Source organism: Rutidosis leptorrhynchoides, chromosome 8, assembly GCF_046630445.1.
Source record: "Rutidosis leptorrhynchoides isolate AG116_Rl617_1_P2 chromosome 8, CSIRO_AGI_Rlap_v1, whole genome shotgun sequence".
In the NCBI taxonomy this organism is placed as follows: Eukaryota; Viridiplantae; Streptophyta; class Magnoliopsida; order Asterales; family Asteraceae; genus Rutidosis; species Rutidosis leptorrhynchoides.
This window is the reverse complement of record NC_092340.1, coordinates 118,044,004-118,069,640: the sequence shown is the minus strand read 5'-3', so window position 1 is coordinate 118,069,640 and position 25,637 is coordinate 118,044,004. Positions and strand designations below refer to the sequence as shown.

The 25,637-nt window shown below is 36.0% G+C and overlaps 1 non-coding gene across 1 annotated transcript; it reads right to left on the bottom strand.

The window, feature by feature from the left end:
• Positions 1–1,056: 1,056 nt before the first annotated feature.
• On the bottom strand, positions 1,057–1,163 carry LOC139865464 (small nucleolar RNA R71). The gene has a single exon (XR_011764984.1). It is a non-coding gene; the product is annotated as a small nucleolar RNA R71 (small nucleolar RNA).
• Positions 1,164–25,637: the final 24,474 nt, after the last annotated feature.

Below are 25,637 nucleotides of genomic sequence, written 5' to 3'. Positions count from 1 at the left end.
CTCTTAGCATAGTTAGTTTACTAAGTGCCTTAGTTTTCTATTACGAAGGTTCGATTTTGTGGTCTTCTTAAATGAAAGACCCTAGGTCATAGTTCCCTTACTCACCCATAAGAAATGAGTAGTAGATTTAGGCTTTACTATTATAAATTTAAAACTGTCAATCCCTTCTGGAAAGCCTCGATAGACGATCAGCGACCTGACGACATCGCGCAAAAATAACGATGCATTTCGGCCATGTCATTAGGTAAATTGAGTTTTTGGCGCTGCTGCCAGGGACTGGTATTAGACAATACTATTTCATATCAACTTATTTACATGCTTTGAGTAGTGTCTAAGAAAAACCATTATACACAGACTTAGTTAATGAATTTTCCTAACAGTCTCCAATTATATTGGAACCAAAAGGATTTCGCTTCTCCGTAGTCGGCCTAGCGACTTGGTTTGTAAAATAGTTCTTGCAAAACTCTGTTATCGACATACCATAGAAACATCAGTAAGAACCAATTCGCCTTAGTGAAACCCTTAGTAGATCTCATATTACCTTAGACTCCCTTAGGATTCCTTATCTAAACTAACTAGGCATACCTAGTGTTTAACCAAAACCCGATCCAGACCAGAAATGCTGATATTTGTTCCTGATCCAGAATCGATACTACATACAGCACACAAGGAAGAAATACTTAAAGCTTTCTCTAACCCGATGACATTATTAGCCATCCTTGCCGAAAACACCAAACCCTCGTTTAAAGGTCGAGGAGGACCAATCATATTTCCAGAGATAACAGAACGATCATTCGAGTTAAAATAAACCAAGCTATAAGTTCATGGGGTTACCAAATGACGAACCCAACTCTCACCTTGATAAGTTCATCTCTCTATCAAACTCTTATAAGAAGCAAGGAGTAGGCCAAGATATAGTCCTACTATACTTGTTCCCCTACTCTCTTGCTCACTGTGCGCAAATGTGGTTTGAAGGACTGTAAAACGATTCCATTACTTCATGGACGAAAATGGCTACTAAGTTTCGAACCAAGTACATTCCCTTCCAAACAAACCAAGCTCAAAAATGACATCATCAACTTCAAACAAAGTTATGATGAATCTCTTTACTCCGCATGGGAGCGATTTAAAGCTTTACCGAAGAAATGCCCTAATCACCAACTAGAACGGTCAACCAAATTTGCACCTTCCATAATGGTGTTACGGTAAATCATGGATGATGATTGATGCAGCAGCTCAAGGGAATCTGATGAATCAAACCTGGAATAGTGGTGAACAACCTTCATCATCTGCACCACTCACTGCACTTAATAGCCAAACGGATGCCATCAAAGTTCTCATAGACAAGATGGAGTCTCTTTCTAAACAACTCGGAGAATTGAAGACGCAACCGTGACACATTAATCAGGTTCAATCCTGTAACAACTATACCAACCTGTAAAAAATAGAAGAGTACCAAGTTCAGTACAAAAGCCCTGACGATTCAGTCTGTTACGTTCAATATTCCTCTCGTCAGAGTAACCCTGGATTTAATCAGCACTTTAGAGAAAACCATTTTCAAAGGAATAACCAACCCTTTCAAGCTCGCTATAGATTTTCACCTTATCCTCAGCAATCTCAACTAACGTACGATCAACCACTCCCACTCACAAGACCCAGGCAGAAGAATACACTTCTGCCAACCAAATTACAAAAGCATCAATTCAACCCTCAGAACCAAAGAGCAACTAAACCAGTTCATTCAAGGACAACAACAGTAAAATCAAAGAACTGCATCCAGAAAAGACCAGACGGAAGTGCTCATGAGGAATCAATTAGCTTGCTCAAAAGTATAGAGACGCAGCTCTTACAGTTTTCCCAAAGACTTGGAATCCGATCGAAGGGAAGATTGCATAGTAATACCATCCAAAATCTTCACATAGAAGAAGCAAAGCAAATTGATTCTGTAATCCCGAAGGAAATACCAATGTCTCGGCGAAGGTCAACTAGGTTGAAGAAGAAGTCAGCTACCACATAAAAGCTGCCCTAACATAACCTAATTCGTGTACCTTATCCTGGAAGACTCAATGATCATCAGGAGAAACTTGAAACCTTCAAGCTCGACAGTAAATTCTTGGGTTCTTTGTCAAAAGTTCCTGATCGAAATAGGTACATATGAAGACTTCTCTCTACGAAGGAATGGATGCCCGATTCTGATAAAATTCCACTGAGTACGGATTGCTCCACATTAATCAGAAGTTCTCTACCTAAGAAGCTGGGAGATACGGGACGCATAACTTTTCCGTGTTCAATCTACCAATCTGGAAGCATTCATGCTTTGGGCAATTTAGGAGCAAGTATCAACCTTATGCCCTATTCCCTCTACAAGAGATTTGAGCTAAGAGACTTGTCACCAACTAGAATGACTATCCAGCTTGCCAACCAAACCATCAGATTTCCAACGGGCATAGTTGAGAACGTCTTGGTGAAAGTCAACAAATTCTTGTATCCTACGAATTTCGTAGTGATGGACGTTAAGGAAGACATAAATACCCCAAGTTTCTTAGGAAAACCATTCATGAACACCGCTAGGACTGTCATTGATGTGTATAATCAAACCTTAGTCTTACGATCACATGGGGAGAGCGTTACCTTAAAAATTGACCGCCCTACCTATTTTCCTAAACAGGTAGAGATGTACACTATTTTCACTAGACGGATCACTTCTCATGATGAATCTCCACCACCAGCCCCCAACAATGAGCACCAGGCCTTCGAATCGCAGTTTGATGAAGATCCTAAAATGGAGGGGATCCTGAAATGGAACTAGAAGAGGAAGAAGAATAATTTGAGGAAGAGATGGAAGTAGTAGAAGAAATAGAGGAGGAAGAGGAAGAAACAGGGGAAGAAACTGGAATATCCCCCCTCAGCTCAATCGCAATTTAGCAACATCATGAAGAGATAATGAAGCTCTAGACATATGATCCGAAATAATAGTATGGTGATTCGTCTCCAAAGGACAATCAAAGAACCATCTAATTTAGAAACATGGCCCTGGAACACAGAGAACCTCGTTCATCCGCCGATTTAGCCGAGTTTCCTGAAAGTTAGGACTCGACTACCGATGATGACGAGGATGAGCAACAACTCATGGATATTCTAGTCAACCCCCGCTATTTTCCAACGGTATCAACTCAAGAGGAGCCGAACTCTTCTTTGGAACTCACTGAAGTTTCCATCATATCAAATCATCTTGATATGATCTCATTCATCAATGATAATGATGAGTTTGAGGATATCTTGAAAGCCACTGACATTCAACGATCGAATCTACACCTCGATCAGAAACTTTATAGAAACTTTACACCTCCCTTCCTTACCATCTGTATCACCATCATCAATTCACTTCCCTCATCAACAAAAATCATTAACAAAATCATTCCACTCTCACCCTTTCTAGTACATCGAGAAAAACCAAAAAATGAGATTATCTCTAAAAATAATTTGTGACATTAGTTACTATTCAAGTATCACGGTAAAAATCTTGCAAAAGCCTACCTGCAGAAGATTCAACAGGTGATATCCGAAAAAATGGATTCACCCTTCAAACTTCTGAGAAAAGGAGCAGAACTCATAAAAACAACATGAAGACTGCCAGAGGACAAAGAACTCAACTCGGAGGATGCTTGAGAAAGAAAAATCCTGAAAGAAAAAGTTCAAAGAAACTCTAAGTGCTTCGAAAAAAAATCACTCCTACCTACCCCTTTCAAATCTGAATAAAGTCTTTAAAAAGACTATTTTATCCATTTTAACCCATATACTGAAACAACAGTTTCACCACTAGTCATCACTCCAAAACAGACCCATTATCCGCTTTTTTCACCTTTTCACCTTAACATATGAGCTAGAAGATATGTGATGTTTAAAAATGTGTGCTTTGAAGTGCTTAATTTTGTTTCAACTTTTAAATCTATATTCCCTTAATTACGTATCACTTTTAACACCTTAACGAGCAACAAAACCCAGTCAAGGTAGTATAGTAATTAGTAAGTCAGATATCGTTCCATGGGGACTACAAAAGCAGATAAGAATATTATAAATTATCTATATTTAATTATGATAAAACCATCTTGAGAAAGATAAAATATGCATTGATTTAAATTAAATATATAAATAAAAAAGAAGTGGTTACTTGGACTTATGATTTATGAGGGATTCATTATGGGATAGTTTCATTACTCATATTGATAAATAGCAAAACAATAATCATAGACCAATTATTATACCTAAAAGGTTAAGCTAAGAATCACATAAAGTTCACAAAGTAGGACTTAAAGCATATATTAACTAAGTGGGTGTTCAAAGTAAATATCCTAAGTTACAGTATCATGCATATATTTTCCGAGGGAAAATACATCCACAAACAACATGATAAATAATCACATGATAAATGTCTTCTTAATCTTGTGGTGTGGACAAAGGAAACATTCAATTAGACTGACAAATAGATAAGCTAATAAACTTTATCAGATCTATTCAAGTTACTAGCAGAAAACAATCTTTGACTAAGCTTTCATGCAATTGACAATTGAATTCTCATAAGCAAGGGATCTCCAACTAAGCCTAACAATAGTGAGTTTATTATATGAGAATAATTAATGTTTATCTTATTCATTACTACACATGATCGTTAGCTAAATTCCATGCAATCCAAATACTTTATTGATGTGATTAATCTTCGAAGTTAGTTGAATCGAGTAAAATCTTACTTAGAATTAATTATTACTTAATCCTAACTCTTATTACCTAATCATTAAGCATGAAAACAAAGATCTAACTCTTATTACTTATTTGAGCACGAAGCCGGCAGCTTTGAGTATCCCAGCCGACGGCTTGGAATGATCCAGCTGGCGACTTAGAGACTCAGCCGGCGGCTTCATCTTAAATCCCCGTTTTCGCAGTTTTCGTCCAAGTAACCATTATGAACGTTTAGTTCATAGTTGAAAACGAACAGAAGCAAAGAAACAGAAAAGTATACATAATTAAAGTAGATGCAAGAATTAAAAGTAGATGTACCTTAATAAAATAAGAAAATATGAAAGAAACTTGAATAATCTTAAATAATCTTGATTACAAAGAGTATATAGACTAAAAACTAACCCTAAAACCTAACTAATTCGTAAATTGAAAGTGGAATATGAAAAGTACATTAAAAACTGATCCAAAGGCCTCTATTTATAGTTTTCGAAAACCGACACCTTAGCTGGCGGCTTTGGTGACTTGGGCTTAAAGTACACGAAACAAATCTTCCGGTGCAAGAAATTTCCAAAAATAGGTCCAAGCCGGCAGCTAAAACTGGTTATCTAGCGGCTTCAATGCTTGGAGGGCAAGGAAAACTTGTCTCGCAAAGTTTGGCTTTGTTTACCCGGAGACGCCAGATTTAATTGCTTAGCCGATGGCTGAAACTTTCCTAAAGCCGACGGCTAACTCCATCAAAGAGTAGACCTTTCTCTCACGGCCATTTTGACAGGTGGCTCGCCTTAAACGGAGTCCGGATGCTCAAGATATGGCCAAAACTGTAATAGTGTGCAGATTTTTCAACTTTCTTCAGAATTTCTTCAATATTTAGCTCAATTTGCACCAACTTCTTGCATATGATCCTATAATCAAATAAAAGATGTAAAATATGTATTATTTAGGACGTATCAATATGGTTATCATCACCTTCACATTAGTAATAAGGATCTGAGTCTTGATCAAGCCTATGACAATGAGTGCAACAAGACTGGCTATGAGCAATTTTATTTCTTAGATCTATAGGGAACCCCAAACACTTGTGTAATTTGAGTGTCCCTTGAGAGATATCTAAAATGATGTAACCTCCTCTCATGTTGGCCGAGATAGTTTTGACTTTATCACAGAAAGACTTGCCTTTTTTTTTTCCCCTATAATTAAAATCAAACCGCTTAGGTATATAGAAAGGAAACTTCGAAAGATCTGTTGAAGTTAAAACTAGAAGTTTGCTTGAGGACAAACAAAGTCAGAGTGTGAGATATTTGATATCGGTCAAAAAGTCGCGTTTTTACCCCCGATATTAAGCCCTAAAAAAATATAGTAACTAACTTTAGCAAAGAATTAAGCGTTTATTTGCTGTATTTGGTAGATCAAGTGATTAAGAATACGATACAAGAATAATTCAAAAAAAACGGACATAAAATAAAGAATTTAGAGCAAAAATGGTGAAAGTCAAGTTACGACCTCGAAAACCAAGTTACGATCCCAGAAGCGGCCTAGAACGATCTGGAATCATAGCCACACGAGCTTCCCACATGGGCTAGCCACTTAGAGCCACACGGGCTGCCACATTCCCCACACAGGCTGGAAAGACTCCATGTACACAAGTGGAACACCCGGGCAGCCATTTTACACGGGTTCAGCACACGATCCGTGTACCTGGCGTGCCCAATCAACACGCCCTGTTGATGTGGCCAAAATGGACGGTTTATTTTGCGACAGTTTCGTTAGGTCGTCGGCCGTCTATCGAGGTTCGTCAGAGGGAACCTATTTTTTAAATTTATAATATGTGGGGCCTAAATCTACTACTCCTTCCTATCGATGAGTAAGGGAAATATGACCTAGGGTCGTTCGTTTAAGAAGACAATGGAATCGAACCTTTCGGAGTAGTAAAACTATTACTAGACTTATTATCTTAAGGGGTAGTTCAAGATAATTTTGGGTTATATATTATCTAACATGTTAGGAATATTTTTACTGTTGGAATGAATTTTCGAAGCATCGCATAACTAGGCATATACAACCCAATCTTTTAAAAGTGAAGCTTTCCTAAGACCAAAAGCATAACATCCATAATGCTTCACCCCAAAAAGTGTATGCTAATGCCTGTATTTTGAATTAGAATTTGCTCCTGATATACGTTTCGAGACCACATTCTAAAGAATCACTTAGTGATTTTGGTACCTTGTCTAAACTTTGAAAAATGAGTTTTCTCTGAATTTCTCCCTCTATTATAAAGTGTTTTAGCTGCCGAAATAATAAATAATAAATGAATAATTATATGAAATGTAAACTTAAAGAAGTAATATGTGAGATTCGAACCTAGATCTTATAGGGTGCTAGATCACCTAGCCATCTAAGACCTTCCAAGTCCGGGATCAGTTGATCGAAGTTCGTTACACGGATCAAAGAAGTTACTATATATATATATATATATATATATATATATATATATATATATATATATATATATATATATATATATATATATATATACGAGCAGCTAGTTTAATCAAATAACGAAGTAAGAAGAAGAAGACGAGATCAGAACTCTAGATAGACTAAGCTCTGCTTAGTACGCATCATGTCAAAAGATCCAATACCCCTCAGAACCCTCAAACTTCACAAAAATATACCCTACTAAATAAAGCTTTCAATAAAGCTAGCCTATTGTACCATAAAGGTATAATAGAATCCTATAAACCCTAGAACTTTACGTATACTAAAGTTCTAGCTAAAAACCTTCTGTTTCCATCACTGAAAATGGTATATATAACTTCAAAAAGACAAATATTTAAAGCTCCATAACCTCCACAAGACATACCACGCTTCACCTCTTTTCCTGATTATGATCGATATTTAGACATTGTACCTACTTACGTGGTAGAGATCAGATTCTCGATCAAGCCTATGATGATAAATGCAGACATTACTGGCTAATCGAGCGCACCCCTAAATACTAGAATAGTTCACTTAAACACTTGTTGATGAGTGAACACCGGTGAGATTAGTTTAGTAATGTATATTCTATGCTTGCGAGAATTGGAAAGACAACCTAGGAAATGTCATATCTAATTTTAAAAATAAGTAAAGCATGTTATTTATTTTATAAAGCATTAGGAACGAACGTAACGGTCTTCTAAGTGTTTATTTACTCAAAGTATCGTCGACCTTTTGCTTGAGGACAAGCAAAGTCTAAGTGTGAGATACTTAATAAAGCGTAAAAAGTCATGTTTTTACCAATGATATCCACTTGTCATCTACATGTTTTCAAGAAAAATAGTTCATTAAATGCACTAATCCACTAAGTTTTGTTAAACAAGACTTTAAAATCTTACTTTGCAGAAAAGTTGTAAAAAGAGCCTAAATTAGGGTTTTCTAACTATAATTTCAGAGAACGGACCTAGAAGACCATCACAAGAGCTCAAGATCACTAAATAGAGATGCCAGAACTTATTTAAGTCAAGTATATGAAGATCTATCAAGAACCTAGAAGCCCATCTGATTCATATACAAAGATTAAGAGGTTTCAAGACATACACACACTGAAAAACACACACTAAATCCTAATCTCACAGAACTTCAAATACAACCGCAATGAACCTCCAGAGATGATTCAGGGGATAGTGTGTGACTAATATCAGTTTAGGGAACCTCAAGAAAGCGCCTCTACTAAAATTCAAACCAGAACGTATACCGGTGCTTAAACCTCAAATAATCAGAAACTCGTATACGACGAACACGGAGTGTAAGCTCCCAAACTAGCAACCCAGTTACCCAATTGGAAACCTAGTTACTCAAAAACTGGTGACCCAGTTACTTAAAACTAGCCACCAGGTTAAACAACCGGAGACTCAGTTCTTTAAACTGGCAACTCAAAATCAAAAAAACTGGCGACTCGAAATTGAAACTGGCGACCTAGTTTCCAAAATTGGTGACCTAGAAATGGAAAATGGCGACCCACCTCTACTATAAATAGAGGCCTTCAGCGTTCATAAAATTCATTCAGAAAACTCAGAGCTCTCTCTCATTCCGAGTTTTCACCCTTCTTTCTCTCTCACAACACAATTCTGCAAGCTTAGGCTAGTTTAGTTTAAATTAGTGTGGGTCTTGTAAGCTCCTAAGAACCTGTCTATACTTCTTAGAGCAAGAGTTGAAGCTAGGTCTTATGTAATATTTGTCTATGAATAATACATAAGTGAATCATGGTGATAGCAAGCATTGCAAGGATCGTCTTTAGTCACTTGTAAGCTATTTTATTACTACGTTTATATTATATTGCGGTAATTATAATTTATAATTATATAATTGTTATATGTGTCGTTATAATAATTATTAATATATATTTTTGTCATGATATTTATAAACAACTATCCTGTAATATTCATTCTTGAATATTAAATACACTTTCTTTGCAGATGAATGCTTTGCAGATCTTTGACCTTCGTTCTGATAGTTCCAACACACATTATAGTTAAACGAACAATTTTAAGGCTCATTCCCCACTCTACCACAACGTAAACATCATTTAGTTAGTGCCGAACACGTCCCACTATGCAAAGATTTCCAAGATCTACACCACACTCTTTGACCACTTGCCACTAATCCAACCTGGCTAGATTACCATTTCTGATTGAACTGGCTTGATTTCTTTGACCGCTGGCTAAACTGACTCGTATATGGTTTCACTTGCGGTATACTTTCAGTTCCCACACTTCGTGCAACTTCAATATCATCGTCAGTAATCTTTGCCAACATATGAGCTTGTGGTAAAGAAGTATCAAGTCTACTGATCATTCGATACTCAGGTCTTAAAATTTCCACAAAAAGCCGCACTTTTAATTGTTCATCTGTAACCCACTATTGAACGAATCTCAACTTATCCATGAACTGCTCAAAAACCTCATCCACTATCATGTTCTCAGTCATGTAAGACCCTAATATTTATTGTACATAAAGTATAAATGGTGTGCATAAACGGCGTGAAACGTAGTGTGAATTTAAAAGATCAGAAACTGATCAGATCATTGTGCGCGCCGCGCACCATTAGGTGAGCGCGTCGCGCACCCTACCAGCGACAAAATTCTGCTTTTTCACATTTTGAGTTAAATGAAGGGCATTTTGGTCATTTCACTTGGGGTCGGTTTGGAGCCTTCAAAGCTGATCCATTGATCATCCTATCCTCATTTCTACACCACAAACACTCTCATCTTCAAACCCTAGAGAGAGAAGAGTTTTAGAGAGAGGAAGCTCCATTTGGAGAAGAAGGAGTTGGATTCTCACCAAAGCTAGGGTTTTAAAGTTGTTCATCTCGTTCACGGCTATGTTGTGGTAGTATTGGTAAGTTTAAACTCCGAATTTCATTGTTTGATTTTGATATTCAAGTTAGGGTTTGAACTTAAATTTTTGAGAAACCCATTTACACTCTTGAAATGAGTTCTTTGATGCTAGTAATCGGGTTTATTGTTGTTGTTGGTGGGTTTTGGGTTGAAAACCGACTTGGCCATGATTTAGGACTTGGAATTGGGTTTAATCACTAGGTTTGGTGATTATGGAAGTGTTGGAACCCATTTTTAGTGTACTTGAAAGGCTAATTTTGAAATAAGTCAAAATTAGGGTTTATGGTGATTTTAAGAATGTTAAGTATTTAACACTTGTGTTTGGGTTAATTAGCGTATTAAGACCATTTTCACTTGTGTTAGTGATTATTGGATAGTTTGGGCGCGTTTTGTGCTTGGAAGTGCAATTGGTCGAAATTGCACTAAGTGTCGTTTTGAGTTGGTTTGTAAATCGACTCTAAGTGTGTTACTTGTATTGTGATATTGGAATAGGTACATTCCATCGGCGAGTTGCGGGTTATTTGGTAGCTTTCATCAAGACGACAAGGTGAGTGTTAATATCCTATGTGCATATGTATGTGTAGGATGGGTGCGGGTCGGGTGAAGTGGTTCTCAGTTATAGAGCTCACTTCACATATAGGTGGATTTGATGGACTTGTGTAATAGGTCCAATTGGCATGGTTGTGCGTTTTGGTTGACCACCTTTGGCGAGGTGCACACTTCGTGTGTACGTTATCATATGTGCTTGTGATGTGGATTATATAACCCCAATGGCGAAGGGTTGGTATTGAGTTGTGATTGGAGAAGTGGATCACGTGTGGATGCGGATTCACGAAGACTCGTGTAGTTCAGTCATCTTATTGAGGTAGTGATCTCGTGTGGTTGCGGATTCACTAAGGCTCGTGTAGTTCGGCCAACCTCGATGTTGTTGTGGTAATGAAGATAGTAGTCTCGTGTGAATGCGGATTTACTATGGCTCGTGTAGTTCGGCCAATCTTCATTGTGGTAATTGACTTTTGGTATTGGGTTAAGGGGTTAACCTTGGACGTTGTACGCTTTATTGTTATATATATATATATATATATATATATATATATATATATATATATATATATATATATATATATATATATATATATATATATATATATATATATAGTTGTATTGTTGTGATGTAGCTAACCCTCCGGGTTTAGCTTGTTGGAGTGGTTCATATCGTCATTGGTGAACTTACTTGTTGACTATTTAGCTTGTTATATAGCGGTTGAACGGTATGCTTAGTTTGCCTTATACGTGGATGCTCCGGTATGTGTTATTTGATTATTTGTGTGGCGTGTCCATTTTATGCATATATATGTATGTAGTATATTCTCACTCACTAAGCGTTAGCTTACACTCTCGTTGTTTACCTTTTTTTTATATAGATTTGCATGGAGGCGGTGGCTTGGGTAAGCGTGGGAACTAGTGGACTCGCGTAGTTTTCTTTAGAAGACTTGCTTTTGGATTTGATTAGGATTGGGTAGCGTATCCCTAATCGCCATGCTCGGCTTTTATGTTGTGTTAAAAATATGTAGTCGAAAATTGTATTTGTATGAAAGTCGTAAAACGGCCGATGTGGGCCTGGTGTCGTAAAACTCATTTTATTATTGGAACACGTTAGTTTTAACTAATATTAAATGTTGTGAAAATCGTTTCGTCTAAAAGTGTCGGGAAGTGGGAGATCATTAAACGAAAAATGAAAAATCCGGACAGAAGTTGAATGGCCTTGTGCGCGCCGCGCACAAGGAGGGTTGCGCGCCGCGCACCCTATCTGTATAAAAAAAAAAAATTATTCCGCGTTTTTGGTTGGACAACGGGTTGGGTTGTTACAAGTCATCTTCATCTCCATGAACTCTTGCTTCAAACAGTTTATATCATATGTCGTAGAGTATTGCTCACAAACTTTAGCGGAGAATTGTTCTTGATGTGCGAAAAGTGTGTGTGTTCTTAGTTTGCATTTCAACTTTTAAATTTATATAGCCTTTTTATTAATTCACTTTTAACACCCTAACGAGCAACAAAACCCAGTCAAGGTAGTATTTTAGATTATCATCCCAAGAGAGCGTAGAAGCGGATAAAAGTTGCTATTTAGTTATCTTTAGTCTAATTCTTAGTAAAGAACTAGAAGTAATTTAATAAGTATGTTAATTAAGTAATTTAACGAAACAAACTAATAGGAAAGATAGGAAACGAATATTAAAAGAAGGTGATTACAAGGACTAGCAACATTTAAAGGAATCTATTATATAGTTTCATACTTGCATTAATAAGTAGCACATAACAATCATAGACCAATCACTATTCCTAAAGGCTAAGCTACAAATCACATAAAACATGTAAAGTAGGACCTAAAGCATATTTTAACTGAGTGGGTGTTCAAAAATAACATCTTAATTCATAGCATTTGAATAATCACACGATACATATCATCTTAACCCTATGATGGGGATTAAAGCAACATGAAATTAGGCTGACAAATAGATAAGCTAATAAACCTAATCAGGTCATCTCCAATTACTAGCTTAAAGGTAATCTTAATCAAGTTCTTATGCAATTGACAATTACAACACATATAAATGAAGGTTCTTTGACTAGGCCTAACAATAGCAAGATTACTATGCAAGTGTAATTTATCATCTTTCTAATTCAATTCTACCAAAGATCTTAACTTAAGTTCCATGCAATTCAAATACCTTGTTTAGTGTGATTAACCTAAAAGATTAGATGATTCAAGTAAAAGCTTAATTAGAATTAAGTACTAGTTAATCTTAATTCTTATTACTTAATCATTAAGCATGAAAACACAAATATCAATCATGGAAGAATCAAACAGAATAGAAATCATCACAGAAACATATTCATACAGATCTGGAAAAAAACCAGAAACTGCACGAATTGAAGCACAAAGTCGACAGCTCTGACAGATCTAGCAGACGGCTAAGGATTTGTCAGCTGGCGGCTTCATCTTATGATTCCAACAAAGTTGCAGTTTTCTTCCAAGTAACCACCATGAACGTTTAGTTCATGACAAAAGACGAACAAGAATCACAAAACAAAGAATTAAACATAATTAAATAAAGATGTGATAATGTAAAATAGAATTACCCCAAAAGTTGGTAAATTGAATAAACTTGAATAATCTTGAATTCTTGAAGGATATTACAATAAATGAAACTTGAAATAAACCTTAAAACTAATAATTTCGTAATGTAAACCTAAAAACTATAAATTTTCCAACCTCTTAAAACTGCAGAAATCAGCCTCTATTTATAACTTTCATAAACCGCCACTTGAGCCAGCAGCTCAAGATCTCTAGCCGGCGGCTAGGACCAAGTCGGTGACTTTTTCTTCCAGTTTAACTTTTTTCAAGCCAAATTAAATTTTGCCGCGTTGCTAAGCCGGCGGTTTGGACTTCACCAGCCGGCGACTTGTGGTCTTCTAAATCAAATCACATCTTTTCCAAGGATTAGTGATTGTACCAAGGATTATTGATATTTCTTGAAAGATTGGTGACGATCCTCCTTTAGAGAAGGGTTGCTGGATTTTTCGATTTAAAGGATCATTCCTGAACCTAGACGTTGACGACCATTTAATCTTGAAAGGTTCAATAACTGACTTTTGTTTACTTATTTATTGATAAGCGATAAAAGTTGTTTCGTTAAATAATTTATTTTATATTTATAATTTATAATTTATAATTCAATTTTTTTAAATTCTTTAAAAACTCTTCTCTTTTACAATTAAAATCCCGATTTCCCTAAAACTAGATCTTAACACTCGATCTTAACGTTTCCCATATTTTGCTAGATCAAATGAACACCCGATCCAAGCAACCTATTTTAGAAAGGCAATTGTCCAATCCTGAAATACCCATTTATAAATCTAATCAAATCAAGTATTTCTTAATTAGGAGATTAAATTTTGAAGAAGGGTCATCTTCTATTTATAATACTATGCCTAATTTACCTCCTACTCCTGATTCTAATCGTTTAGGGTCTCTGTTTGATTCTATTTTTGATTCAGAAGTTAAGATGGCTAATAATTCTCTGGAGGTGATGATGAAAGCAAACCGCGAAGGGTTTGGCCTCTCCATTACCAAACCAGAGATTGAAACAAACTTTGAAGTGAAAGGTCCAATAATGCACTTAATCAAGGATAATGTTTTCAGAGGTACTGATAAAGAAGATCCGAATGATCACTTAAGAGAATTTAAGGCAATCTGCAACTTATATAAGATTACTGAGGTTGATGACAATGTGGTTTATTTGAGGTTATTTCCGCGGTCTTTAAAAGACAACGCTAAGGATTGGTTGAATTAACTACCTGAGGGAGAGATCACAACATGGGATGGTATGATAGAAAAATTTCTTACTCGTTTCTTTCTTGCTTCCAAGACCGTAACTCTTCAGACGGAAATCTCTAATTTCTGAAAAAAAGAATAATGAAACCTTATATGATGCTTGGGTTCGTTATGGGCAACTTCGTAGGGCTTGTCCACAACATGGTCTTACTAATCTTCAAACTATTACCATATTCAATAAGGGTTGTGATATCTCTACCAGAAGTGAGATTGATACCTCAGCTGGAGGTAATATTATGAGCAAGACTGCTGAAGAAGCTCACATCTTGATCGAAAAGCTGGCTGCCCGTTCACATGAGTGGCATCAAGATTTGGGTATTTCTCGTTTTGTTAATGTTGTTGGGTATGATTCTGAGGATGTGCTAATATCTATGAATGTTCAATTAGGAAATCTAAGAAGGGAAATGGAGAAGGTAACTAAAGAAATGCATGCGATAAAGGTGGCTTGTGAAAAGTGTAATGGTCCCCATCTAACAAAAGATTGTGTTGCTAGTATAGAACAGTTGGAGAATGTATCTTAAGTTAATCAATTCTAAGGAGGAATCCGAACATTAGAAATCAAAATACCTATCAGACTCCCTATCTTAACAATTCTAGAACTCATCCTGACTACCACCAACCAAGAAGTCCCTTCAATCCTAATACTTCTTCGCCAACTCAAAACGAGAAGCGCTTAAATCTTGAAGAGAATATCCTCAACTTCATTAAAAATCAACATGAAGCCAATGTCAACTCTCACAAGTGCAAAACAACCATCAATCTTCCATCCAAACCCTAGAGAGAAATGTTCATAAGCTCTTCCAATTAGTTGAGGCTAAAAAAGCTCAAAATGAGAAGCCGAAAGTTGTTACGTTTGAAAAAGTGAATGTTATTAAAGTAAATGATGATTGGATTGAGTATGATATTGATGAGGATGATGTGATGAATAGAGATGGGCGAGAAAAAACCCGTGACCCACGGGTACCCGATCTGTGATGGGCGGGTAAAACCATTAAATCCTACCCTCGAGCACGGGTACAGGTAAAAAATTATACCCGTCGACGGGTCACGGGCGGGTCGCGGGTACATATTACCCGTCGCGGGTAAAACCTGATCCACTAATTCATGAGACTTTTTTTAATTTACACGCGAGTTTATACATATAATTATCAAATTTAAAAATGATTTTACTTGTAATGCAATAAGTATTAAAAAGAGAATATTACACATAAGTAAAAAACTTAATTTTCACGTCATTTTGCACATGCAGCTTCTACATATAGTTCATAATTAATACAATTATCTAATTTCTAAAAGAAATTTAACGAAGTTGTATATTATTATTTAATTAAACATAATTAAATAAAGATGCAATAATGTAAAATAGAATTACCTCAAAAGTTGAAGGTAAATTGAATAAACTTGAATAATCTTGAATCCTTGAAGGATTTTACAATAAATGAAACTTGAAATAAACCCTAAAACTAATAATTTCGTAATGTAAACCTAAAAACTATAAATTTTCCAGCCTCTTAAAACTGCAGAAATCAGCCTCTATTTATAACTTTCGTAAACTGCCACCTGAGCTGGCGGCTCAGGATCTCTAGCCGACGGCTAGGACCAAGTCAGTGATTTTTTCTTCAAGTTTAACTTTTTCTTCAAGCCAAATTAACTTTTGCCACATTGCTAAGCCGGCGGCTTGGACTTCACCAGCCGACGGCTTATGGTCTTCCTGATCAAATCAAATCTTTTCCATTTTCATCTTGAACTTGAGCTTTACGTACAAGTAACCTAGCTAGCGGCTCAGCTGATTCCAGCCGGCGACTCCAGTGTATTTTCTTGTTCAACCAGTTCTTCGATTTATGACTTGAATTCTGGAATTTTCTAGAACTTTATTGCAAAGCCGGCGGCTTTTGTTACCTTAACCGGCGGCTCACCTTTGATTTCTTGAATTTTTTTCTCTTTTTCTTCACTTTTTGACATGTTTATCACACTTTATAAACAAACACATTAAAAATACCTTTTTACAAGAATTGATAACTTTTATCCAAAAAAGTGTTAAAAACTATGTTTTAATGACAAAATAACGCGCGGAAAGTATGTATAAAAAATATATAATTTGAGTGTTATCAGATCTCAGATAATAGAGTTGTAAGCGTATCCCACCATACCATGACTCTATTCTTCAGAAGTCGACTGGTGTAAATCACTCTCAGTTCCAGTTTACACTGACAGGCATCTAACACCATGTCCACTTCTCAACCAATTCATTGACAACTGGGTCTGTATGACCAGATTATTCAGGAGGTCTAAGTCGAGAAAGTACTTGAATGCACAAATTTCTTCTTCTCCGGCATTACTTACTGAAACACCGGGTTTTGAAACGGGTTCATCACTGGATTTTGATAATGATACTGGTACGGAGGAGTACTGAAACTGCTGAGGACACTGATATTGCACTTGGGGAGGAACTAAGAATGAACTTGGGGTAATTGAGAGTTCCTAACCATATGTGGTGACATATGCTGTGGGATTGTAAACCATAGGTGGTAACAAACGGAGCCCGTTTTAGCTTAAGTTCCCTCCCTCTATCCCAAGATTCCTGTAACTGACCTTCCAACTGGAGAACATATTTAAATTTATCCTCCTCTACACTATGCTCTTCTAAAGGCGCTATGAAGATTCCAGGCCTGTGGTCAGAGGGGCACCATCATTTCTTGTTTTGTCAGCCATACATGTCTAATCACATCATCTCACCAAAACTTAGTTGATCATTCGTTAATACCTATTACTAACGATAATTATCAAGACACATGACACCTATATTCACTTTCCCTTCCCACACTTCTATGTTTGACACGACACATTCATAGATTTGAGAGCATAACATTATCATAATGCACATACTGGCAAAATCTACGCTCTAATACCAACTAGTAACATCGTATATTTTTTTATTCACAACGGAAGACTTTAAAACACATCATATATATATATATATATATATATATATATATATATATATATATATATATATATATATATATATATACGTACATATATACATAAATATATGTACATATATATACACACATAATATACGATTATACAAAACACATGTATTATATAATTACTAATTATTCTAATTATTGTTCATACAAAATATCAGAGTTTACGATGGTGTCAAACATCACTTCAATCCCTGCTTCATCCATCCCAAAATACGCAGCACCTCACCTGCAGGGAAAGAACACTGTGGGGAAAGTAGCACACCGCTAAGTGAATGGAATTATTTAGATGGACATCACTATAAGCTACAAGCATAACATAAGGTACTGGTCACTAAACACATAAAGCACAATCAAGAGGACCAGCGGCCTGGCCGGGCCTTCAACCAGTAGCTAACCGGACTAGAGTTTTTCGATAGTCCCTATTACTGGACCATTGGTATAGTCTTCCTGACATGACACCCTCGTCAATTAAACTGTACCACTAATCAGTAACACTTGGACACAACACACTTCCCTCATAAAGTACTGTGAAGGAAGGGTTGACCTCTCCCGTCCAAAAACACCAAGACGGTATCATTGAGTGTACATGTAGCCACATAGAATCACTTACACTGGTCACAAAATATCAACACAGTCAAATCATAAGCATGGAACTGGTTACTACACTTGTCACTCCATAACCATATCCATAAGGATAATCCCACTCACCTGGAAGCACAAGTACTCACTAGTCTTATTTCACTAAGCCTTCACCTTTTTTTTATCACTCGAGAACACCAAATTCCCAGTAAGTACACTTTTCAATCACATTTATATATCTAAACAGATAAATATGGCATCAGAACAAATGGTTCAGAATTAAACATAACCCAATAAGCTAACACTGTCACTCGTACGATTGAGCCACTCAATCGCACAAGTGAGGTCTCATTCGCATGGATGAGTTCTCATTCGTGCCGATGAGATGTCAAGTCCAACAACTGTTCCTAACATCATTCGTATGATCCACCACTCCTTCGTGCGGATGAAGGGCTCATTCGCACGAGCCAAATTTGGTTCGCAAAAGGATATCACAATAACACCTTCGCAAGAATTACCATGTGCGCTGCACTACCCACCTTCTCACTCGTACGAGCGAGGTGTCACTCGTACGAGCGAGGTGTCACTCGTACGAGCGAGGTGTCATTCGCACGAACAACTTCACAAAACAGGAATTCTAGCACCGATGGCTGTTCGCACGAACCACCTTTGTTCGGATGGACGAGGACTTCGTTCGCACGAACCAAAAGTCATTCGCACGAACCTGCACGAACATCATCAGACCTATTTTTCGAATTTTTTCACCTAAATCTTGATTTTTGCTTGCTTTGGTCGATTCACTGGTCCACGAATATCATATAATACATATAGAACATGTTTCTATCCATAAACAACATCACAAACACATTCAAAGCATAAATCAAGCATCAAAACCCACTTAGAACACAATTGAATCCATCAAAATCATAGATATTTATCTTGTTATGATCCTTGTAATTACTAGATACTGATGTACGAAATCACAATCTCTAGTTTCACACTTTTAATTTAAGGACTTAGAAGCAGTAGAAGGTGTTTAGGGTTTATAATTTTCTAAAATGGGTAAGTCTTAAAACGCACAGGAGTATATATATTAATTTGGGGTTTCTTCCATGTCAAAAAATCCCACTCCCCATTTCACATGGATATTTACTAGTTATCCAAAACGCAATGTACATCATTAAGCGGTCCTAACGAGGTCCAATTCACATAAACAAATATATCATGTAACCCTTGTCACAAAACGCACTTTCCATACAAAAATAATTATAAAACGCATAACTACTAAAATCACTATATTAACACATAAGGGTAATTGGGTCATTACCACTAGGCCTAAGTTGAGTTTGTTACAAATCTACTTCTTAAGAAGATTCCGTCCTCGGAATCTGATCATGGTTAAATAGATGAGGGTATCTAGATTCCATTAACTCCTCGGTCTCCCATGCCAAATTTGCACGCAAACTATGCTTTCACCTCATAAGCACCATTGGAATATGTTTTTACGCAACTTGGTCACCTTTCTATCTACGATTCTAACTAGGGGTGTTCAAAATATCCGAATCCGAAATCCGAATCCGAATTATCCGAAATCCGAATCCGAAAATATCCGAAAAATCGGATATCAGAAAATTCGGATATCCGAAAATCGGATATCCGATTTTTCGGATTCGGATATCCGATGGAGTTTTCAAAATTTTCGGATATTCGGATATCCGAAATTTCGAAAGGAATCCGAAAAAATTCGAAAAAATCCGAAAATTATTTGAAAATTATCCGAAATATTCGAAAACTATCCGAAATATCCGAAAAAATATCTGAAATATCCGAAAAATATCCAAATTATCCGAAAATATTGGAAGTTCTTAAAAAATATCGGATATTCGGATAATCCGATATCCGAATCCGAAATTTCGGATATCCGAAAATCGGATATCCAAAATTTCGGATTCGGATTTCGGATGGGGTTTTTCACTATCCGAATTTTTTTCAGATATCCGAAAATTCGGATATCCGAAAATGAACACCCCTAATTCTAACAGGTCCCTCAACTAATTTCTTGTTTGTATCCACTTTCAAATCTAGAAGCGGGTAGAATCTAACTTTCATCATCTACTTTACACTTGCGGAGTAACACACGTTGAACGCATCATGAATGTCGGCTAGTTCTGGAGGAAAATCCAAGACCATTGTGTGATCGTTTAATACTTGTCAAATAACGAATGGACCAATATTGGTGCTAACTTTTATCGTTTACCAAAATGAATTACACCTTTCCACGGTGACACTTTTAAGTACACACGCTCACCCTCAGTAAACGTCACTGTTCGTCGACAAGGATCTGTATACATCTTTTGCCTATCTCTAGCATCCTTCAACTTTTCTCCCAATATTGCCACTTTTTTGTAGTTTCTTGCACACTCTCAGGACCTAGAAACAGTTTCTCACCAGCTTATAACCAACGCGATGGAGTTCTAAACCGTCTACCATATAACATCTCGTAAGGCGGCATGCCGATACTCGAATAATATGAATTATCGTAGGGGAACTCAATCAATCGTAGATGAGAATCCCATGTCAGATTCAGTTAGCAACAACATCAAGATCTTGGATAGATCAAGGAACTAATACAATGCAAGACATGGTGGTCTTATCAAGGAATACGTCATAGTACGATAATAAAAAAAGCAATTATAATGATACTTGATTCATCAGATAAACAAATCATGAAAATGTAAGAGTGGAATTGAAATTGAATAAAATGATTGATATGAAGTTTGAATCCACAATAAACATCGTAAATAATTGTAATTTCAAGATACATATACAAATCTCCATGAAATTCTATTAATCCTTAACTAATTGTAAGTTGAGAAATACAAATACTAATCAGTATGTAATAAGTCGATCAAACCCTCATTAAACCCAACGAATGATATAGGGAAGCTTACATGGATTCGTTGTAGATGATGATGAAACTGACGTATGTAGAAATGGATTTGTAATACGACAAATAAAAATTGAAATAACACATGGCAGCCGATTTAGCAACAATCATATAGCACATTGAAATCAAACGACTTGCAGCGGGATTGAATCGGAACATATTAAATCTACATGGTAGAGAGAATAGAGATTGAATTAGTGGTTATTTTCTTTTTTGGAAGTGATCGGAAGAGAGATTGAATCGGTGGGTTTTTTTTTGGGAAGTGATCGGAACAGGAGAAGAAAGTCATTTGTTTTAGTTGTCCGTATTCTCATGAATACCTTTACTGTGCTATTGTTATTTTTTTTGGGAAGTGATCGAAAGTCATTATTTTAATGTGAAAAGAACTTGATTTGGACTTTCAAAACTTAAGGTGAAAAGATGCCTACTTGCAAAACTATCGGTAACTGTGATCACTGATCTAGTTTGCTCCAAGGTTACATCAGCGCCAAAAAAAAATGCAGTTACAACTCAATTGACTTGATATAATGAGCTAAAATCAAAATGAAGGCATCAAGATCATTAAACATGGCATACAAATTATGCGCTAACATTGCAAAACCCACACATATATATAGGACTGTATTCTCAACAGGAAAATTGATGCCGCTATGAAAAAAAAAAAAAAAAAACACTCTTTATTTTCAATCTAATTGGAAAAATCGAATAACACAAAGAAAGAACACAACCAAGAAAGAAATTAGGAACAAAAGTTACTTTCAGCTTACTTCGAACCGACCGTTTGAGGAGTGGTTTCACTGACCTGGTGTTGTTATTGTTGTAGGTTCCACATTATATTGTTCCTCCGCGATTGTGTATTTGAATTCGAGGGTTTGTTTGTCCCTTCTAGCTGTTTTAATCCATGGTGAAAGTAGTTTTGTGTTGTCGTACCCCACCGTTGTGACCAGGGTTTTGCAACTAACACCTACTCATTTTGTCACCGGAATCTGAGAAGAGAGTGAATATTGCGGTTCCAGAGTATGATGGCCAATCAGTCAATGCTTATAATGTTTTATTAGATGTCATTCAAATAATATTGTACTTCCAACAACCTTGAAACATAGGTGGTATGGTGCCTAACGAAAGTGTATCAAGTTCAACTTTGTTGATTTTGTACCTTGGTACCTACTCTTTTATGATGAGTTCCGATATCGACTTCACAATGCTGCAAATAGCCTACAAATTGTCCAAACAATGACTACCCAAAGGTGGCAAAATGGGTTTGGTTGTGTAATGGGTCACAAATCACAAATGCTTCAGGTCAAACATGTAGTTTTTATATAGGTTGAGTTGACTTGTAGGCAAAAATACTTATTTTCAGTAGTAAACTCTGATTATACAATATATTATCAATATTAATTAGCTTGCTCTACATACCACTAAATCACATAGCTTGTGCATAAAACATCAATCAAGAATATTACACGATAACAACACATATCAGTCAGCCACTTCTTAAGTAAATGAAACGACAGGTCAGGTTGCAGACGAATGAATAATCCGATAACGACCGAATATGTTCCTCCATGTTGGAAACTAACTGGTGTATAGGTTGCTGAGAAGAAACTGAAGAGGATGGCCCTGTAAACACAACAAACAGTAACACATAATTACGCTACGGGAAACACACATTTGCATATCGTCAATCTACTTAATGAATGATAAAATGTATAAATATGTAGGATTCAAAGTACCTAATTAAATTATGTTGAAACAAAGTTGAAGTCTTATTTGATTGATAACGACAACTCTTTGATCGTGAGGTCATGATATGATAACATTGTACCTGAGCGAAATGTGAAGTTATAAATTGTAAACTTCATGTCATGATACCACATAAACATCAAACTCTAGCATAAAAAATTTACAACAAAACTTTACCTGTGACAGAATGGCATCTAAGTAGAAGTTGGTGTCATAAATAGACCTTTAAACTTCTACCAAGCGCATGCAAAGGAGATCACCAGAAAGGGATATCAATATAAAGGGATGTCAAGTAGTCAATAAAAACAGCAGTACCAATAAAAATTTAATAAGGAGAAGAAATAAAGAAATGAGGCTTAGATCCGCGTTTAAAATCAAGCAAGAGAATATGAATCACCGTGCTGCAATCTTTAAATTGCCTCGCCAAGATACGAACTCATTTTTTCTCGTTGCTCAACCCAACTCCCGCATATTTTTCATCATAGCCTATTTTATTAAACCTTCTTGAGTTGTGTGTACCAAAAGACATTGTCACTGACAGAAATTCCCAATGAACAATGGTGTTGCAAATCACGGCAAAGTGTATGTTTATTTACTATCATCACTTAGCAACAAAGAGGCTGCCATGTCATAAGACGGAAACCAAATATCGTTTGGGCCTTTTTGTGAAGGGAACGACGAAAAAATCAGGTGGCTGATAGTATGTAAGGGAAATGATAAAAATCAACCAACCATTGAGGCTCAAATCCGTATTTGAAATTTAAGCAAGAGAACATGAATCGACATGGCTGCAAACTTTAAATTGCCCCGCCACGATACAAATTCATTTTTTCTCGTTGCTCGACCCAACTCCCAAATATATGTCATCACAGCCTATTTTATTAAACATTCTTTAGTTGTGAGTACCAAGTCACTGATAGAAGTTCCAACTAAATAATGTGTTGCAAATCGTGGCAAAGCGTATCTTTTTTTTGCTACAATCATTTAGCGACGAAACATGTAGTAGCTAGCATTTCCGAATACACCAGCATAAATAAAAAAAAATTGCATCAGAAACATGTAATCAGTCACTGTGGCTGCAAATAATATATTGCCTTGCCAAGAGGTGACCGAGTCACACATATTTCACCATCAAAGATTTACCAAGCTGTGATAACGCAAGAACAAATCAAATATCAGCAAAAAAAAAAAAAAAAAAAAAAAGCAACTTACTCGTATAATTTATGAGGTCGACATGAATAGAAATATTAAAGATAAACTAAGCTATTAGACAGAGAGAAATAGGCTATCTTTTAGAACTTAAACGCATTCTTGACAACAGATTCTTCCATATACAATGGTTATTAAAAAAGTCTTTCTACTACTGCCACAGATTTTAGCATGAATTATTTGTACTTTTTGATATAATACATTTGCAAAGAAATACTAATTCTAGTGACAAATAACAAAGAAAAAACATATGATACATATTGTAAATAAGTCAAATAACAATACATTTGAGATGATACATAATATACACTTGAGAAGTATACCTGGTGTCGACATGATGTGAAATTCGAAGATATTTATCAATGGTATCCCAGAAAAACTCAGCCAAAAATCGAATAACGGTGGGGACAAAACCCACAACGGCAGTGACGACGGTTTCAAAAAAAATGGAAAATTTGTCTTCGAAATCCCAAATCGAACGTGAAGCACAATCGCTAACTGAAAATCATAACCCCTAATGTTAGATGATAATCGCACGCCCAAAAAGCCAAAAAATTTCAAAACGCTAGGGTTTAATCGAAAGCGTTGGCACCCAGAAGATAAACAATCGGATAAAACGATGGTTCTCTCACGGGTTCCAAAAAATGGGTGGTTGAGCCGCAATGTTTGCAAGGGAGGAAAAAAAAACCCTAGATTTGAAGAAGAATCACAAACATGGGACAGTTGTTCAGCGTTTGAGTTTTTTAATTTGAGGTTTTTTTTTAATAGGGAAGTAAGATGTCGGTTAGGGTGTTTTTGTGAAGGGAATGACCAAAATACAGGTGGGCGATAGTATGTAAAGGGTAATAATTTGCGCTGAAATTATCAATTTACAAAATAAATTATGTAATTCATGACCATGAAAATGTTTGTTTTTTAAAATGTTTAATATTTGATGTCTTTAACATCAAATAAGGTGATGATCTGAAGTCTATAAACTAAAATATAAGTAAAATATAAGAATGTTTATTTTTTGCAATTTGTTTTTTTTTTTTTTTTTTTTTTTTTTTTTTTTTTTTTCGCAAACATTGTCCCATATTGAATGATTAATTGATTGAATATTCTCAAAGTTAGATAAAAGTGACTTCAATTAAAACCTCAGCTATTTTGAAATCTCTTGGTTAGTTCTGCCACTACAAGTTGAATCAGTTGTATCTGTTATATCTATTGATTTCTAATGAAGTCTTGAATCAATATAATTTTGATGTATTATCGAACAAGACCATTGACTATATATAGTAAAAACATTAATTTAATTCAAAGTACAATTCAAATAGTGCCGATTTCATAATTAAAATTTAATGGGGTCCTTTTTTTAAGAACTAAAATATTTAAATGCTATTTGATTATTTTCTAATCTAATTGATATAAGACTATGTATAACAGAGCGTGTTAAGCTTTTTGGTGCCAGGTACACGCCACTAACAAGGCGTGTTAGAGGGTTAACATCGAAGCGTGATGGGTGGAGGCTCGGGAAGAAAAGAGGCGTGTGTCGACGTGGAGGATGGTGAAGAAGCCAGGTTTTTGAATTCATGTACTGTATTTGATTGAAACGAATATAAATTGCAACGGCTATTTTTATTTTTCAGTATATATACACACATATTTTCATCAACAAA